At 35.7% G+C, this 21,286-nt stretch overlaps 1 pseudogene; it reads left to right on the forward strand.

Annotated features, from left to right (window-relative positions):
- Positions 1-8,223: 8,223 nt before the first annotated feature.
- LOC103264771 lies at positions 8,224-9,019 on the forward strand (annotated as a pseudogene).
- Positions 9,020-21,286: the final 12,267 nt, after the last annotated feature.

Below are 21,286 nucleotides of genomic sequence, written 5' to 3' on the forward strand. Positions count from 1 at the left end.
TTGGAAATAAACTTTTGCATGTAGCCTATTTTAAACCATGAAATAATGAAAAAATATGAACTAATAATTCCATACTATTTTCATTGACCAGATTTTGAGCAACATTCATTTTTCATTTTTGCCAATAATGTAACTGTGCTTTGTACTTTACAAACTATTTCAAATTAGTATGAGGCATTTTATTGGTCAATTACCCATCTATTTGGCAGGTACAAAGGAAATTTTCACTATACATGTTCTTGTTGATATGAAATTATATATGGAAAATACATATACACACTTCTATCTGTTGCATTGTTTTCTTAAAAGATGATTAAAGAAGAATTTACTCTTAGAGTTGAAAATTTTAATAATATATCATTTTTGCACCATCCCGGTTGAAGAGAGGGGAAAGCATGTGGTCAAACACACAATATAAGGCTTTCTCAGCTGAATATGGTCTTCAATGGAGTACTCATTCCCCACATTTTATTCTACAGTGGCATGGAACATTATGACATCTGATGGCCACATGGGCATTGGTAAAACAATTTTATACTGCAAGAGGGAAAACAATTTTATGTTTTAACACTAGTATGTTTTGCAATTTGTGACTAAGAAACAGCAAGTCAGAACAAGTAGAAATATTTTTAGAAGTAAAATACTGAGCTCCTCTATTAGTACCGCATGGTCCATTCATCATTTAGAATTTGAATGGTCAAAGTCTACATTTTAAAAGCTAACTTGATACTTTTACAAACGAAATCATGTTATTTATGAAGAGAAAAAGGTGACCTTTTTCATTTTAAAAAGTACCTATCATTTGTTAAATACATTCTTAAAGCATGTCTCAAGATTATCCTTCTACACTTGAGGAGAGTTATATGTAGTCAGAATATTGCGTCAGTGTGTAAGATTTATAATGATTCTTAAAGGAGATTTAATTAGGCTGTTTTAAGTGAGGAGAGATGCTAGGAATATAAATTAATCAGTTGGCTCATCTGCAGTTCAGGTGGATTGAGGTCGTTTTGCTTCTCAATGTTGTTACATCATTGTTCTATAACACATTTTCATACAAAGCACATAAGAATGATTTAATTCAATAAGTAACCTTTACTAGAGCACTCATGAATTCTTTTCAAAAACACAAAAGAATTATCAACAAGTATGGTCAAATAAAAAATAAATCATTAAAAAGTTAATTTAAAATTTATTTGTAGAATGTAAACTATTAAGGACCCTAAGATATCAAGCACAGATAAAAGCATGAGCAATCATTTAGTTCAGGTACCCGATAAAGTTCTATAACTGAAAACAATATCTATATGACAACAATCCAACATTTTGCTATGAGACATTGGACGCTATGAGATTTTAAGTTAAGATTACAAATACTATAACTTCACCCATTGCTTTGTCTTTCCCCCTACTCAACATTAATCTGTTTTTCTACATAGGTGTGAGAAAAATTTTCCATAAAAGAAGGTGATATTATTTGAAAAATTAATCTGACTTAACTTTAGAGTTCCTTTTCTAGATGATGTAGGTGAAAAGGGTAGAGTCTGAAATGACTCTGTTTGCCTTTAAAAAATGTATAACTCATGTTGACCTAAGCAAAAGTGAAAGGCATAACTATTTGTTTATGAAATATTGCAATCTGAGAACTTTAAAAATTATGTTAAATGACCAAACTAAAAATAAAAGTTAGTTTAGATTACTAACAAAAAAATTAAAAACACTGTTAAATGCCTTTCCATACTATGATTTGATGTCAAAAGAAATCTTCACAATCAGATATGTTGCCATGCTAAACAATCATTTTTAGTTAGGGAGAGAATTAGTAGAGAAAAAATGAAATTGATGTTTGTATTAATTTTGTAATGATTTCAATCCTTAAAATTTAATCTATTTCTGTTTTTAATTTTTAATGTAAAAAGTTGGAGTAGAGGCAAAGCAATTGGGGCCAATTTTTAAAAGTAACAAAATGAAAATATGGGAAGATTTGCTTTTAACCTAAAGAAACTCCCACTGAGACCAGCAATGTTGGTTCAAATTAAAATACATATTTCAAGAGAAATTCGGGTTTCTACCTGTACAGTCAGTGCCCTTGCTTTTACAATATCCCTAAAAGGCAACTTTTGTTGTTGCTGCTCCATCACATGTTCAAACAAATGAAATATGTTCAAACAAAAAATGATTGCCACTCAAACGTGATTATACTGATATTGTCCTCTTCTGTTTGACAGTTCTCTTCCTGCCTCCAAATGTTTTTCAGTCCTGCGTTTCAAGTTTTACCACTCCCAACTCATTCATTTCTAAAGTTTGTCCAATGCTGACACATCACACTACCACTACTTCTGAGATAAGATGTGGGCTTATATCCAATGGGGTCATTAACAGTCAGTCCTCACAGAGATTTTCTAGAAATATCAATAGACTTTGTATGCTGAGACTAATGACTATAAAGTTACATGAAGAATATTAACTGAGCAATATCTTTGTGTCAAAATATTATGAAAGTGGTCAACTCTACAAAGAAGCTTTATGGAAAAGGGATTTCAAATTCTGTGAAATCTTCAATATTTATTTGAAGTATGCAATATCTGATTGTTAATAAAATATCTGTGCAAATAATAGTCTTCACATACATCATGTAAGTGGGCAAACTATTTTTTCAGGACACAGGCATTTTCTAATACAATATCGCTTACTGGATCCGTCATCTATACCACTTCAGAATTAGAGGTAGACACATAGGTTAAAATTTATAACTACTGAAAATAAAATACTAGGAAGAATTATAGGGAAAAATTGTGAATCTTCTATCTTAGACGAACCTTAAAAATATAACTCTCTGCTTGCACAAATCAATCTAAAGCCACATGGGGGCACACTTACATCATGAGATTTCTACCCAAATGTTAAAAATATAATATACTTGGGTTATCAATAACTTTAACAAAATGGATTTTTAAAATCCTATTAAGAATTATAGTTCATTTTTTGCTTCTAGCTCAGTAGTTTGTGTTAATCTTCTGATAATTATAATATGTAATATTTTAGTCAAATTCATGATTAATAAAGCTCTTGAAACAGCTCTGAATTTGCAGAATGTTACACAGATATGTAGTTTCTTCTCACGCTCTTGTTGTTTTTTTGTCATTATCAAACTGTTGTTTAATTCTAAGTAACCATGAATTTTGTAAACCATGTCTTTCCATTAGTCTGTATGGTGTTTAAAATCTTGATTAGCTCACAATGAAAAGTAGAAGAAATATAATTTGATGCCAGACAACTATTGTGTTTTGTGAGTTGTAATCAATTGACTGCTTATTAATGTGTAACCTTTCAGTAAACCAAAGTAAAATTCCATTCTTCTAAAACACTAACCATTCCATTATCTTGCTTATTACAATTTTTCTGTGACATTTCCCTTTACCACCACTTCTGCTGTCAACACATTTTTCTTTAGTAATAACACCATTTTTATTTTAAGCCATATTTTTCACACCAGTTAAGTAATAAATAGAGTCAAATGAAAGAAAAATGAAATAAAAAGACCCTAATTTTCCTCATAGGAACAGTAATGATCCTCTAATTATTACACTTTAAGGATAGGAATAATATATGAGACACACAGGCAGAGTCATTATTTTATGTGAAAGACATTCATATTTTTGCAAAGTGGTCAGATTGAAACCAAACCAAACACATACATGTAACTGAAAATCATTTTTTTCAAAGTATATTGCTATGAATTTTCTCTTTTAAAAAAGAAAAATGGTCAAATGTTAATTGCAATTATAATAATAACACCAATGGAAAATATTTATATTTAACACTTTAAGAACCTTATGCTGGAGAAAAGAACAAAATTATTGCTCTTAGAGTTAGCATAATGAAGTTTATCATAAAAAGCTTCCCACCCTAAGTGCCAGGGAAAAAGATGATCTACATTACAAATATCATACTCTTTAAACTCTGAATATGTTATTACAGATAAAATATTGGTATGCACAGCAAATTAAACTATTAAAGAAACTATTAGCAGAGTAAATAGAACAACATATGGGATGGGAGAAAATATTCATAATCTATGCATCTGACATAGACATAAATATTCCAATCAGCTATGTGATTTGATATATTTTATATATAAAATAGATTATTGTCTTGAGATTTCACTGCTAGGAAATAAACAAAATATAAATAGAAAATAAGAGTTTTGATTTCTAAGAACATTTTAAATTACAGTTATATGATACTTTAAAATAAGCTTATATATAACTTCTTTATATGTTACTTTAAAATGATTAGTTTAGAAAATGTACCTAATTTTTAGTGAAATCATCTCTGATCAATTATTGGATTTGTGGCATAATTCTTGGTATTTTGAATCAATCATTGGTCATTCAGTAAAGTAGAACTGGATAACTATACAAAAAAGGAGTTTTTAAAAAGTTGAGCTCCAAAAATATCATTTGCCAAAAATAAAAATATTTTTGTTGAATATCTCTATTTGTAAAAAAATATGAGGGGAACTCCAAAAAGTTCCCAGAATTTATGTGTAAAAAAACTGTGTATCTATTCTTATTTGTTTAAACTTGTCACCTTCAAAGTAGTCCCCGTTTGATGCAATACATCTATCGAGACAATTTTTCCTCTACTCAAACTGCTCAAATCAGTTTGTAAATTCATCAATTTTGATGCCTTTTAGGGTTTTTTTGTTCTTTTGTTTGTCTACCACATAAAATTTCGCTTGGGGTGAGATTGGGTGACTAGGGCAGGTGGGGCTGGAGGTCATACCATTTTTGGTCCAAAACTACTGAACACTCAGCATAGTGTGGGCAAGTGTACTCGTAAATCACCCATCACGAAATGGGCAAATGTGTTGAAAGATTCTCCCAAAAAAATTAAAAATAACTGACAACAAACATAGCCTTTCACAACCACTAGCTGGTACACTGATACCAATGGATTCCTGAAACGCTTACTTACTGGGAAGCTTGTACTACAAGGGCACCACCCTCTAAAAAATAATTTCATTTTTTTGACCCTCCCTATACATATAGACATACATGAATATGTAAAATATTGTCAAAGATACAACTTTATTATATATATTTATGATTTATATGCCTGTCCTACACCGTATGCATTATGAAATATGTAAAGCAGAAAATTAAAAGAATAAGATAAAGATCAAATACCATATTTTAAAATAAAAAAATGGTGTACAAGTATACATTTATATAAAACACAAGGTATATAAAATCATTTACCAACAAAAGGAACAATTTTATTTTCTTAGGAGTTAGGGGTCAGTGAGTCTGTCAGTCCACATGAGGCTACAAATGCTTAGTCTCTACTAGATTCAGGAAACAGTCGCTTAACATTTTGATTCACCTCCAGTGACACCTGTGGCCGGTAGCATATTTATCTTTCCCATTTGAAACCAAAACTAGAGAGTTTCATTATTAACATTATAATATAAACCTTTTACATTACACAAAAAATAGATACAAATGCTTATTCTTTTTTCATAACTATGTTCTTTTGAAAATATGAAAAGGAATACTTTGACAGTGTTCAGTATCCCAAATTGTGGAACCTTGGCATTTGAGAACACAGCAGTAATAGGAAGGTCTCCTCGACCTTTTCTCACCATTCTCCCTTGAAACAGGCAATAAGAGAGTTATCTGACCTTCCTGTAAAGCAGGTCATAAAACGCTCTTTCCAGAGGGTGCCTTCCTAGATCAAAAGGAAAGAAATGAAGTCCTAGAGATTCCAAAAGAATCTGAGCAAACCGGCTTTACTAAGCACCCCCCCGCCTCCGGGTTACAATTAGATCATAACCTGTTTTACTCCATCATACTTCTAGGTGACTGGTCAGTCATCTTTAAATCTAAGCACACAAATATAGTTTCCCTTGCTTCCTTGTGTCTTCATTGCCAAAGGTTCTGTGTCACATAAAATGTGTACTAAATTTGTACATCTTTCTTTTGTTAACTTGTCATTTGTTGTAAAGGTCTTGCCTTGAACTTAAGGATGGGTGAGGAAAATATATTATTCCCCCCCCAATTGCTTGATAACCTGAAGCACGAGCCATGCTGCTCCACTATACTTTTCCTGGGATGTTTTTACCTTAAAATAGTAGCAAAGTATCTGGAAAGTTATGTTTTGGGCTCTGCATTCTTTGAAGGTTACATTAAACGGTGAGATTTCAACAGCAAATTAGTAATCAGGTACTTCATTGTAAATATGTGATAAAAAGTTTTCCTAAACTGTATTTCCCCCCTTGGAACAGGAGACTTAATCACTGTAGGGAACCCCAGGCTGTGCTTGAGGACTTGATTTTAAGTTCCAGTTCAAGCATCAACCCCCTGCAGCACAGTGAACAGTTGTTTATTTATTTTAGGTGGTAATTTTTCTTACCCATGAAAGAATAGAGTAAACAACCACCACAGACTAGTGTAGAGTAAGCTTCTGAGTCAGCAATTTATTTTGAAAACCAGTTTGAGGCTGGGTGCAGTGACTTAAGCCTATCATTCTAGCAGCTTGGGAGGCCAAGGGAAGAGGATTGTCTGAGCCCAAGGGTTTGGGACTAGCCTGGGCAACTTGGTGAGACCTCATCTCTACAATAAATCAAAAAATTAGTTGGGTATGGTGTCACATGCCTGTAGTTTCAGCTACTTGGAAAGCTGAGGTGGAAGAATTGTGTGAGCCTGGCAGGTCGAGGCTGAGGTTGCTGTGAGCATGCCACTGCATTCCAGCCTGGGCAACTCAAAAAAAAAAAAAAAAGAAAGAAAAGAAAAAGAAAACCAGTTTTAGAGGCGGCTGTCTTAATTATTATTAAAATGAAACAAACATAAAAAACAGAAAGAGAAATTGCATGCAAAGGATTTTTAATGAACATTTTAAATATAAATTCTATATTGAAAAATTAGGCCGCCATCAAGTTTCAATAAACTCAAAAACATCAAAATTATACTAAGCATCTCTTCAGACCCCAGAGGAATAAAATTAGAAATCAACACTAAGAGGAGTTCCTCAAACTATACCACTGCATAGAAACTGAACAACTTACTGTTGAATGACCCTTGGGTAAACAATGAAATTAAAACAAATAAAAAAACAATTGTTGAAACAAATGAAAAAGTGATACAACATACCAAAACCTCTGGGACACAGCAAAACAGTCCTCAGAGGAAAGTTTATGACATTAAATGTCTACATCAAAAAGATAGAGATATTAGAAATTAACAGCTTAACTTTTCACCTCAAAGAACTAGAAAAACCAGAACAAACTAAACCTAAAGCTAGCAGAAGAAAAGAAATAACAAAGATTGCCCAAAACTTAGAGGACACTGAGACTAACAAAATGGTTCAAAGAATCCATGAATCAAAAAGTTTTTTTTTTTTTAAGGATAAACACAATTGACAGTCCACTAGCTAGACAAATCAAGAAAAAAGAGAAAACTCAAATTCAATCAGAAACAACAGAACAGACATAACAGATAGCACGGAAATAAAAAAGATCATAGGGACTACGATGAACACCTCTATGAAAACAACTGGAATACCTAGAGGAAATGGATAAATCCCTGGAAACATACAACCTCCCAAGACTTAACCAAGAAGAAATAGATACCCTGAGTAGACCAATAGCAGGCAATAAAATTGAATCAGTAATTAAAAAAAAAAAAATCTCCAAACAAACAAACAAAAAAACCCAGGATGCGAGATTCACAGCCAAATTTTATCAGATGTACGAAGAAGAGCTGGTACAAACTTCACTGAAACTATTTCAGAACACTGAGGAGGAGAGATTCCTCCCTAACTCATTCTCTGAAACAGTATCACAGTGGTACCAAAACCAGGCAAGGACACAATGAAAAAAATAAAACTACAGGCCAAAATACTAGCAAAGTAAATTCAACTACGTATTAGAAAAACTATCCATCATGACCAAGTGGCTTTTTTTCCAAGGATGCAAAGATGGTTCAATATTCACATATCAATACACATTGAAACACTACACAAACAAAAGCAAAAATAAAAACCATATGATCACATCAATAGATGCAGAAAAAACATTCGACAAAATCCAATATCCCTTCATGATAAAAACCCTCAACAAACTGGGCATTGAAAAAACATATTTCGGGCTGCACAGCAAAAGGCTGCACCGGCAGAGGCTGCAAACTCAGAGGCTGCAGGGCCGACGCTCAGACTTGCGCAGCCATGGTGAAGATCAGTTTCCAGCCCGCGGAGGCCGGCATCAAGGGCTACAAGGCCGACACGCCTGGGTCCTGGCCAGGTGCCTGCCCTGGCCACTGAGATCCTGCCGACGCCGGCTAGGAAGGAGCAGCCCCTCCCCCATCGCTCCAAGAATGGGGGCTCAACGGGTGGCGTGTGTTACCTGTCGATGGACTTGGTCGTGCTGCTCATAGGCCAGGTGTTTGCCTCGGTCTACATCTACAGATACTTCTTCCTTGTGCAGCTGGCCCGAGATAAATTCTTCCGCTGGGGCGTGCTCTACAAGGACTCCCTGTCCTCCCAAGTCCGGACTCAGACGCAACTGGAGGAAGACGTGGAAAGCTACCTTGAAGAGAACTATGAACGCATCAAAGTCCCCGTGCCCCAGGGTGGCGGCGGCGACCCTGCAGACATCATCCATGACTTCCAGCGGGGTCTGGTCGCCTACCACGACATCTCCCTGGACAAGTGCTATGTCATCGAGCTCAGCACCACCATCTTGCTGCCCCTTCGTAACTTCTGGGAGCTCCTCATGAACAGAGGGACCTCCCTCCCACAGACGTACATCGTCCAGGAGGACATGGTGGTCATGGAGCATGTCAGTGACAAGGAGTCCCTAGGCTCCTTCATCTACCACCTGTGCCCTAACGGGAAGGACACCTATCGGCTGCGACGCCGGGCAACAGATAGGCGGATCCACAAGCGTGGAGCCAAGAACTGCAAGGCTATCCAGCACTGCAAGAACACCGTGGTGGAGACACTCATCTGCGGAGCAGTGTGAAGCCCTTCTCCTCCCAGGCCCCAACTCTGCCGTCTTCCTTTCTTCTTCTTTCTGGCTGCTCTCTGGCCCTCCTCCTTCCTCTTGCTTAGCTTGTACTTTGGAAGTTTTCTATAGATGTGACATGTCTCTCTGTTCCTTTCCAGCCCCTCCCTGTACCAGAGCCGTGACCTCTCGAGACCCCCACCTCTGCTGACCTCCTGGGTGTGGGGGAGGGAAGGAGGATGCCCCAAGATGGTTTCTGTGACCCATTGTCTTGGAGTTGGGTCTGTGGAGGTTCAGGACCACAGCTGCACTGGCAGCCCAAGGGGAAGCATGGGATGGGTGGCCGCACATGAGGACCCTGAGTGAGAGGATGGGAGAGGTTGGGAGAGGAGTGTCATGGACTTCAGGAAGATCTGCACAGTTGGGAAGGTCCCCAAAGGCTTTTTCCTTGGATGGTACATTTCTTCCGCTGTCTCCTTTCCTAGCCCTGGGATTTGGGCTAAGAATTTAGGGGATGTGCCCAGGGATGGACCCACCAGAACACAAGGGAAGGTGGCTGTCCTGGGGGTCTCATCAGGTCTCCTGTCAGTGCCCTCAGTTCACCAGCAGAAGTTTGGAATTTGCGGGGTGGAGCTAAGTCAGTCATGTACAATCGTTCTCTGAGAGGAACCAAAAAAGCAAAGAACCAGGGCCCCCAGCCCTGGCCCCCAGGAGAAGTGTAAGTAGGGTCCCTGCAGCCAAGGCTGGGGCAGCAGGGTGGGCCACAGAGGAGTGAGTCCTGTCCACGGGAGATGAGCTGTTGGTTCTGTGGAGTAGGTGGAGTTCATTGCTTTCTCCAAGCTTGCTGCTGCTTTAAGAGATAAAATGGAAGGAATGGGAGAGAGCTACATGTTACTTGCACACCCTGCCTCCTCTTCTGAAATTCCATCCCCCTCTGCTTAGGGAATGCACTGTTTTTTCCTTTTCCTTCTCACTTTTGCATGTTTTTACTGATCATTGGAAATGCTAACTGCTCTCAGCCCTGAGCCTTGAAGAGGAGGGCTGTGATGCCTCCAGTCAGACTCAAGTGCTCTCTGGGGATGAACCTCCTAAATGCTTTGTATATTTTCTCAATAAGATCTCTTTTCAGAAGTGTCCATAGAACAACAAAAATCTTTTACTTCTGGTTAAAATATATATATCCCAAAATAAATTTGCCATATATGACAAAGCAACAACCAACACCTTACTTAACTAGGAAAAGTTGAAAACATTCCTCCCCAGAACAGGAACCAGAAATCACCACTCTCACCACTCTTATTCAACATCATATTGATAGTTTTAGCAAGAGCAATCGAGTAACAGAAAGAAATAAAGAATCCAAATCAGCAAGGAAAAAGTCAAACTATCCCATCACAGATGACATGTTTGTATACCTAAAAAACCCTAAAGACTTCTCCAAGAAGCTTCTAGACCTGATAAATGACTTCAGTAAAGTCTTAGGATACAAAATCAGTGTACAAAAATGGGTAGCATTTCTATACCCTAACTATGCTCAAGCTGAAAACCTAATCAAGAGTTTAATCCCATTCACAGTAGCCACAAATAAATAAATAAAATACTTATGAGTACACCTAACTAAGGAAGTGAAATACCTCTACAAGGAGAACTACAATAACGGATGAAAGAAAACATAGATGACACAAACGAACAGAAAAACATTCCATGTTCGTGAATTGGAAGAATCAATATTGTTAAAATGACCCTACTACCCAAAGTAGTCTATAGATTCAATACACTCCCAATCAAAATACCAACTTCATTCTTCACAGAACGAGAAAAAAACAATCCTAAAGTTTATATGGAATCAAAAAAGAACCCAAAGAGCCAAAGTAATTCTAAGTAAATTGAATAATTATGGAGGCATCACACTGACTGACTTCAAAATATACTATAAAACTGTAGTAACTAAATATCATGGTACTGATACAAGAACAGACAAATTGATTAATGGAACAGAAAAGAGAATCCAGAAATAAAACCATATTTCTACAATCAACTGACCTTTAACAAAGCCTATGGAAACAAGCAATGAGCTGGGCTTGGTGGCTCAGCCTGTAATCCCGCACCTTGGGAGGCTGAGGTGAGTGGATTGACTGAGCCTGCGGGTTCGAGACCCGCCTGGGCAACTTGGTGAGACCTCATCTCTACAATAAATAAAAAAATCAGCCGGGCATGGTAGCGCATGCCTGTAATTCCGGCTACTCGGAAGGCTGAGGTGGAAGGATCGCCGGAGCCCAGTGGGTCGAGGTTGCAGTGGCTGGGAGCAGCCACTGCACTGCAGTCTGGGTGACAGAGTGAGACTCCAACTCAAAAAAAAAAAGAAAGAAAAGAAAAGAAAAGAAACAAACAATGGAGAAATAACACCCTATTCAATAAATTGTGCTGGCAAAGTTGGCTAGCTATATGCAAAAGAATGAAACTGAACTGTTGCCTCTCAACATATACAAAAATTAACTCAGGATGGATCAAAGACTTAAGTATAAGACCTGAAACTATAAAAATCCTAAAAGAAAACTTAGGAAACACTCTGCTAAACATTGACCTAGGGAAAGAATTTATGGCAAAAACCCCCAAAATAAATTGCAACAAAAACTAAAATAGACAAATGGGACTAAATCTAAAAAGCTTCTGCACAGCAAAAGAAATAATCAACAGAGTTAATAGAAACCTGCTTAATGGGAGAAAACATTTGTAAATTACACCTCAGACAAAGGACAAATATTCAGAATCTACAAGGAACTAAAACAACTGGACATGAAAAAAACAAATAACCATATCAAAAAAGTGGGCAAAGGACATGAATAGACATTTTTCAAAAAAAGACACAAATGGCAACAAATATATTTTAAAATGCTCAACATCACTAATCTTTAGAGAAATGCAAATTTAAATTACAGTGAGATATCACCTCACACCAGTCAGAGCGATCATTATTAGAAAGTCAAAGGACAACAGATGTTATGCAGTTGAAGAGAAAAAGGGACACTCATCCGCGGTTGGCAGGATTGTAAACCAGTTCAACCTCTATGAAAAACAGTCTGGAGATTTATTGAAGAACTAAACTGAATTACCATTTAAGCCAGTGATCCCACTACTAAGGATCTAACCAAAGGAAAAAAATATCAATATAAAAAACAAACCTGTACTCATATGTTCATTGCAACAATATTCACAATAGCAAAATCATGGAACCAGCCTAAGTGCCTACCAACAATTGACTGGATAAAGAAAATGTGGTACATATATACCATGAAATACTACACAGCTATAAAAAAGAGCATGGATGGAGCTGAAGATCATCAACCTAGTGAACTAACTCAGAAATAGAAAACCCAAACCACATGTCTTCACTTATATGTGGGAGCTAAATGGTCATAAAGATAAACATAGTAGACTGGGGACACAAATAAGAGGGAAGGCAGGGAAAAGGGTTAGAGTTCAGAAACCACCTATGGGGCACAATGTTCATTCCCTGGGGAATGGGCCACCTGAGGCCCAATCTTCACCACTACACAATACGTCCATGTAACGAACATGCATGAATCTAAAGTACCCATGAATCTAAAGTTTAAAAAATAAGCTTTCCTTTTTTTCATTTTAGGTATAAATTGAGGGATTAAAGGTGTTATTTATTCCTGGGAAAAAGAACCTAACATTTCCTAGTAAAGATTTCACAAGGGCAACATTTCAATTGTTGTTTTGTTTTGGTTTTTTTTGAGTTGTTGTCTCACTCTTGTCACCCAGACTGGAGTGCCCGCTCCCGGCCACCACAGCCTCGACCTGCTGGGCTCCGGCGATGCTTCTGCCTCAGCCTTCCAAGTCGCTGGAACTACAGGCGCGCGCTACCACGCCTGGCTCATTTTGATCTATTGTAGAGATGAGGTCTCACTGCCCAGGTGGGTCTCGAACTCGCGGGCTCAGGCAATCCACTCACCTCAGCCTCCCAAAGTCGCGGGATTACAGGCTGAGCCACCGAGCCCGGCTAACATTTCAACTGTTAATCCTGGTAGATCACCCCTTGCTATCCAATGCAGGGAAAATATTAAAGAATAATGTGGAAACTTGGTACAGTTACCAAGCATCATCGGATTGCATATTCAAAATGTATGAATGTGTAAGTGAGCCAACAAAATTAATAATCACAATAGAGTTGATTTTTAAGAATACATGGCAGTCATTCTTTCCCCATAGTGTCTCATATATGTAATGGAATTAAAAACATTCCATAAATTAATAAATAATGAGTCTATATGTTATGCAGTAATCTCTCAGTCTGAAATGGAAGTGTTTCAATGTTCCTATTTATATAGGTCTACCCTACCGTCATGGTTGGTTGCCTAAAAGCAATAACAAAATTTTACTTTTTAAAACTCCTGTGTTTATTCCTATGATAAAATAAAGTGTTAGAGATACTAGTACTCAGGGCACATGGCCCTGACCTTCAAACATTGACTCCTTTGTTGTTGTAGGTTCATCTACCATACTGCCTTCTCCCACCCCAAACTTTGTTGGCTCCTACTCAGTCCTCAAATCTTAGATCGGAGTTGACTTCCTAAGATAGAGTCTCAAACTTAACAGAAGTTCACCTATATGGATTTTCATAAGTCTTCATAATTTTACTCTTTGTGACTTATTAACGTTTACAAAAAAATGTTTAATTATTTGATTTATATTTGCTTCTCTATTCTACTATATACTTCCTGAAAGCAAAGCCTACATGTGAGTTTTCCATAACTGCTCTTGACACAAAGTGGAAACTTAATGAATATCTGTGAATTAATAAACAAATGAACTGATGATTGTTTACCATTTCTCTTGAAAAGTTTCTTTTCTCTTGACTTCCAGAATGTCATACTTCACTTCCCTATTTTTTTGTCTTATCTCTCAAGCTGCTTCTCCTCAAGTTTCTCTGATCACCCTGTATATTTTAGTATTGCTAAAAATATTTAATAGACCATTTTATTTTTCTATACATTCTGAGACATCTTAAGTCTTTCATTGCTTCATTTTTTTTCCTAAACAAAATCAGGCTCTTGATCCCCCAAATACTCCTTGGAACATATGAAGACAAAGAAAACTCAAAATTTTCGAAATAAAATTTTTGATGTTTTCCCTCCATGAAGTGTGTTCCTCCTCTTGTGATCTCTACCAGTTGTTCAAGTCAGATTAGATTTTTACCCTTATTTTCTTTCACCTGTTACCCATCTCAAATTATTCAACTAGTTTTGTTGATTCTACATTCTCATTCTAAGTGTTTAATTATCTGCTTTTCTCCATCATCAATGTTCTTGTCCAATTTGTCTCTCTTGCACAGTTTCTTGGAACAGCTTATTAAACAGTCTACACTGCCTGCATTTTTCCACTTCCAATCTGTTTTCACCCGACTTCCAGAAAGATCTTTCAAAAATGCAGAACAATCACACTCCATAATTTCAAATAATTCCATATTTACCAGTGTCTATGGAATAATGTCCAGCTGCTGTAATATTTCAATGCCTTTTTAGACCAATCATTTGCCATTCTGAAATCTAAATTCACTAGCAAACATCCTTTCTTCCAGAACATTTTCCTCCCCATTCATTGACTGACTAACTTAACCTTTGGGCTTTTACTTTTTTTTAGAAATGCTTCCCTTTCCTGTCAGCTCTTGACTGGCTATCTGTCCTATATGCTTCCTGGTCATCTTGTATTTCCTTCTTCATAGGCTTTATCATGATAACAAAGTCAAGTAAATCCCATTCACCCCTGTGAATAGTATACAAAACAACCCACTTCAGGATAAATATAGTTGTGTGTTTCTCGGTGTGTCTGTGTGTCTCTCTCTGTGTGTGTATACGTATATATGTTTTAAGTTTCTCAGGTCTGTATTAATGTTATTGGTAGGGAAAGGGGTAATAATAAAAATGTCTAGAGAAACTGATGTATCATGAATAAAAATCCATCATTTTTTTTCTACCCAATTTAGACTTTTAAAATCTTGAATGTATTTGGTCAATTTTCCAATGGTAAATCTTACAGACTTATTTTATATTCCAAATGAAGCTACATAAATATGTCAGCAATCTCTGTTTGCCCAAAGCCATTTACCACATTCCATTAGTGTCAGTAAGAATTACACATGCTTCTGGAAAGAAACCAAACTTTTCACTATCCAAAGAAATAACGGTAGAATCCTATAGCCATTTTGAAGAGAGTGATGCAACTCCTGCATTTCCCACCTGACTGATGTTTCTGTAAACTGAGATCCATCTCTATGTCTCAGAAGCCTTGAGAGATTGCTGAACCCAGAGCAGACATGCAAATTAAATGAATTTTGAGACTTTTGATAACTGCAGCACATCACAAAGGCCATTTATCAGTCCATTTTATAAGAAGCATCAACCTTGAAATGTATTTTTAGGAGCATTTCTTGAATTGGAGTCTCACTCTGTCACCCAGGCTGGAGTGTAGTGGCACGCTCACAGTCTCCCCAGCCTCAATCTGCTGGGCTCAGGTGATTCTTCTGTCTTAGCCTCCCAAGTAACTGGAACTAAAAGCGTGTGCTACCATGTCTGGCTTATTTTTTAATTTATTGTAGAGACATGGTCTCCGCCAAGTGGCCCAGGCTGGTCTTGAACCCCTGAGCTTAGGCAATCCTCTCAGTTCAGCCTCTCAAAGTGCTGGGGTTACAGACTTGAGCCACTGTGCCCGGCCCTACGAGCATTTCTTTAGTCTAACTGCTGTAAAGCAGAATCACTCCATACGGAGCACTGTCCTTAGAGAAACAAAACACAATAATATAGGAATTAACCTTTAAAATTCTTAAACATTTTGTTTTATAACTTAAAAAAATACGTTTACAATATTTAGAGGGTAGCCTACTTAAATGTTTCACTATATTTTTTATATATTCCCCCTATTCTTTCTCAACAGCTTCAAGAGCAACTTTTGTCTCCTTAATGTCAGAACAGATTCTGAAGTGCATATTCATCCACTTCACAAACCTAAAACATATTTCACCAAAATATCAGTTCCTTTGAAAGCTAGTAACAACCTCTACTGTAAATGACCACTATCTGTAACATTCCAAGAGATTACAATTAAGGTAATCATTTACCTAATTAAGGTCCTATCAGAGCTTTGGAAAATTTTTTCACTTTAAAACTTGTGATATAACTTAGATAATTAATGATAGTTGAATGACCTCTTTTAATATCTACAAATATAAGTAGATAGTCAAACTCCTTCATAGTTTTTACAATATGAATATATTTTGCTTTCCTTTAAATTTCTGACACTTTAAAATATCTCTATATAAAAAGTTTATTTCACTGAGATGTATAAGAATATATTAACCTGTTTATGAGAGAGTTCATTTGAAAATCAGTAGACTCTTGAGGACGTTTAGCAATTACAAACTTTAATACTAAAATTCTGAATATATATTCTAAGAGAAGTAAAAAAACCAAGTTCAATAAGAATTTCTTGTCTATCTATTTTTTAGATTTGTATGTCTGAGGAATATGATCATTTTGTTAATCATAAAATTATATATTTATATAATAATATTATAAAATAAAATTATATATTTATCTTTGTGTGTGTAACATAGGAAAACCATCTCAAAATTTTCAAGTTTCTCTTATTATCTTCCCTTAAACTTATAAACCCAAACCTAGCACTTACAAGGGTTTTGTTTTGCTGCAAAGCAATGAGTTGCTGAATCTAATCCATGACATCATCTTATGCTTCGTGGAAATCTAAAACACTATTGCTAAATTTAGTTAAAAAAGAGAATTTTTTTAATTAATGAGTGAACTCTACCATTTATTTACTCGTTCTTCAGCTCACAAGTTTAAGGTCAACTATTTGAGGTTGTACATTTTCTGTACACAATTCATAAGATTCTTTAATGAAAAATGGAATAAAAATTTTTGACAGATTCAATAAGTCTCTACTGTTCATAAACTCAGTCTGTGTTGTTTTTCATTTGTGTTTCAATTCCAAAAATATGTATCTTAGCACTTTTTATCTTTTAAAAAATGTGAAGAGGCAAATTTTTCTTCATGCATAATAACCAGACCAAATTACAACCAGCCTGCAATTTATTAAGTTCCTACAGAGCTGTGAATGTACACAATTCAACTTTCTGGTGATCAGATAATAGTATACAAGATGCATTGTGATATTTACCTGCTGAAAACAATGCTTTTACTTTCAAAGTCTTTTTTTTTTTTTTAGCCCAAATAAAATCTTACTCCATAAGAGGCCTATCTTCAAACTTCATCTCTCAGCAGTGGCTAAGCAGATGTCTGTTTATATTACCTCTGTGATCTATGAAAACAAAATGACCAGCTGAACCGACAGCATTTTATGAGTGCTCCAAACCCAGGAGACGGGCATATTAAATATCCACATACTAATTGTGACATTAATCTCCAACCATCAGCTGACTAAGGATGTTAGTGTTGCATGGAAAACATGTTGTAGTTTTAAATCACTGCATCAGTAGCTCATATAGAGCTATATTTTATTAAGACTCCAACAAGGAATGTCATGAAGCAAGGAATGTATAGCTGAGTATAAATTTTGACAGGAAAAATCTCTGTTTAATATGCAAGTTGTATAAGCAGAATATGATAAAACTGTGCCATCTAGATCTCAAAGGACATTATTTATTTTTGACCATCTGGCTATATGAGGGATTTTTTTTTAACTAAATAGGGTATTTTCAGAATAGAAGAATATTTGTTTTTTCCAAACCTTAGTATCTTAAATCATAATGAATAATTCAACTACATTATAGACTATTCTGTCTTCTGAGAATAAACTTAGTTTATTCTTTTCTTGGTGTCTCATAGTCATTATTATGAACAATAATTACTGTATCTTAGTGTAATGATACTCTGAGTTTCAATTTAGGTATACGAGTTTCATTTTATCCACTGATATAGGAACTTATATGTGTGAGTGGCAAATGTGAGTTACCAGGAGAAAAAGTCCTTGACTTTAAAGACAAACAAGAGAAACAGCTTCTCTAGTGGAGAGAGAGTATAAATAGAGAAGAGCATTGCGTTGTAAGGGTTCTTCAGTTAGACATCTGGGCTGATATTTCAGCTCTCTTACTTATTAGCCATGTAGACGGGAGTGAAGTCCTTAACTCCTCAGTAACAACTTGATACAATGAGGAAAACAATAACAGCTACAGCTCTGAGTACAGAGATAAGTGAGACAGTATTGTGGAGTGCTTCGAGGAGTTCCTGGTACATGTTAGAGATTAATAGTTACTAAAGTGGGGCCAGAAAAGTTAACATGTAATATTGTAGGACAGAAATATAAAGAGGGTTTATAGTATTGCACAGGACCTGGTTAGGCAGAGAAAAAGATTTAAAGAATAAAGTAAAAGTAAAATGGTAAGAGATTTGGAAGTGTCCTTCTGAAGAGGTTAATGCATTGATTAAAAGGATGATGTGACAAGATATTTTATGTCTATTGCACATTGTGGTTTATCTTACCAGTAATATCTGATTTTAATAACCCTTATTACATCTTTTCTGTGTTACATTTCATTGTTTTAGGTTTATGGATTATTTGTAATTCATTTATTTGTTAAGTTGTTCTCTATCTATCCATCCTACTAATCTATCCATTTATTCATTTCATTTTTCAACAAATAAATATGTGAATGGGCACCTTAAAGATGACTATGGAATGATTAGTGTTCAACATGAGTTTATATTGAGGTGACACTCAGTCTAAGTACAGCTTCTTGGAACTTCTACTTATACAGCTAGTATTTTAGAAAATTTAACTGGAAAATATTACATAGTAAGCTAACAGCAATAATATTGCATGGGCTTTGTGGGAGCTTTTTGGAAAAAACATTTTCTACTTCCTAGTTTTCAACTCTGTTCAACATTAATTAATATGGTCAAAAAATTTTTCAGTGAAATAGGACACTACTTGTGCTCCTTTAGATAGACCACACACATGAGAAATAGACTTTCTCACAGTAAAGGGCAACTTTGATTATTGGCAAAAATCGGTTCCAGGAGTATTGTTCTAGGCCTGAAGAGATCATCTTATAGATAATGGGTTTGTGCCAGCAGACAGCACTGGTTTTTTCCGAATGCAACTTGGAAACTATGGGAAGAGATTTTGTGCAGAAATTTCTTTATAAAAAAACAAAAAGTACTGAGTAAGGAGAGGCTCTTGGACTTCTCCAGACTCTTGACTTTCAATCTGACTCTATATGGTAAAATGAACATGAAATACAGATAGTCATTTCTGAGTTATAAATCATAAATATGGCTATATCTAAGATGTGAAATTGCAATGTTTAAATACAAATCCTACCCAAATCTTAATTATTCTAAAATTGGAACCATTAAAATGTTATTAGACGGGCTCAGTGGCTCAGCCTGTAATCCTGCACCATTGGGAGGCTGAGGTGAGTGGATTGCCTGAGCCCGCGGGTTTGAGACCCGCCTGGGCAGCGAGACCTCATCTCTACAATAAATAAAAAAATCAGCCGGGCGTTGTAGTGCATGCCTGTAATTCCGGCTACTTGGAAGGCTGAGGCGGAAGGATCGCCGGAGCCCAGCAGGTCGAAGCTGCGGTGGCCGGGAGCGGCCACTGCACTCGTCTGGGCAACAGAGTGAGACTCCAACTCAAAAAAAAAAATGTTATTAATCTGATTTAGTATCATTTTTAAATGGCGAACAGAACACAAGATTCTCTCTTTCTGTAGGAAACCACTTACCCCTTTGTATAAAATCAATATGAGGTTATTCATCTGAGCAAATTTCTTCCTTGACACTCTAATTTTTCACTTAAATACTATTATAATAATCTTAACGTGGTTTCCTCAGCCTAGCTATTTTACAGACGATTTAACCCACATAGTTGAACCTAGAAAAATGTTAGCACTTAGGCTGAGATTTCCCAAAAGAATATGCAGTAAAATGTATTAGACACAATTGTACCATTGTGTATTAGGATAAATCACATATTATTAGGTACAACCACACTATAAACATTAACTTTAACGAGTGTAATTCCCCTACTTCAAGATGTAATAATTTCCTTATCACATAGGAAAACAAACATATTTCTATCCTCAGCAAAAAATTGGTCAGATAAAATCCAAAGTGTACTTATGAATCAGGAGCAAAGTAGGCAACATTTTTAAGTCTATCATAAATGAACTTAATTTTTATTTTGGACTGTATCAATATTAACTAATGGATAGAAGAAAGAAAAGAAGGTAAGAAGAAAAGAAGAACATAGTTTCCTTAAGACACGTGAACAATATCATTTTTTTGTGATCAGTATGTCTATTATTAATATAAATATTTTAACTGTATTAAGCTGGCATTTCTCAAACTTGCCTTTCTAACACCAAAGATGATTGCTTAAAAATACAGTTTCACAGGTTTCTACTCTAATTCTATGGTTCTGAAGAATACCCAAGAATTCATAATTCTTACTGTTAGGTAGTAGGTGAAACCTTGCTTTAAGCATCTATATAAAATTCCAATTTGTATTAAGATTTATTTCCCCTTACATTTTTTTCAGTTTAAATGTGAACAAGACATTTACTATATTCAAACTTAGACATTGAGGGAAATGTAAAAGGATAAAACTCGTGTCTTTTTTCAAAATAGTCTATCGCAAAGGATATATGGTATATATCTCAAGAGGAATTATACGATATATATTCAAGAGGAATTATATGATAAAGGTCATATTTCCAGCCTTGTCTATATTAAGTCATTCATTATTCATTCATTTACACAACATATATTGCACATCTATTACCAAATAAACACTGTACCAAATTAGGAGGCTACATGTTTGAGTAAAACTAAGCATGAGTTCTGCCGTCATGGAATCTTCAGGCTCTTTCTATAAGAGAGAAAGGTTTTACAGAAATCAGTAACATAATATGTATAAAAAGTAGTATGTGTTATAAAAGCAATGGGTATGATTTCATATGTACACTATATGTAAACAGTTATCTAGTCAGAGGATCCCTTGGAATTTATAATACAGATGCCAGTGACAAAGTTTTGGCAAAACAATGCAGTTTACAGTAATGACAAAGTGATACTCATGAGGTAATTAAGTTAAAGAATAAGAGAATAATGGTGTTAGTAACTACCAACTGACAACTTTTTTTTTTTTTGGAGGGGAGACATGAGGCAACATTTCAAAAGACAATAAACATTTTAAATACATTATAACTCAAGTTTACAACAGCAA

This window comes from Carlito syrichta, unplaced genomic scaffold (genome assembly GCF_000164805.1).
Source record: "Carlito syrichta isolate Samal-C Ts95f unplaced genomic scaffold, Tarsius_syrichta-2.0.1 Scaffold305719, whole genome shotgun sequence".
NCBI classification, from domain to species: domain Eukaryota; kingdom Metazoa; phylum Chordata; class Mammalia; order Primates; family Tarsiidae; genus Carlito; species Carlito syrichta.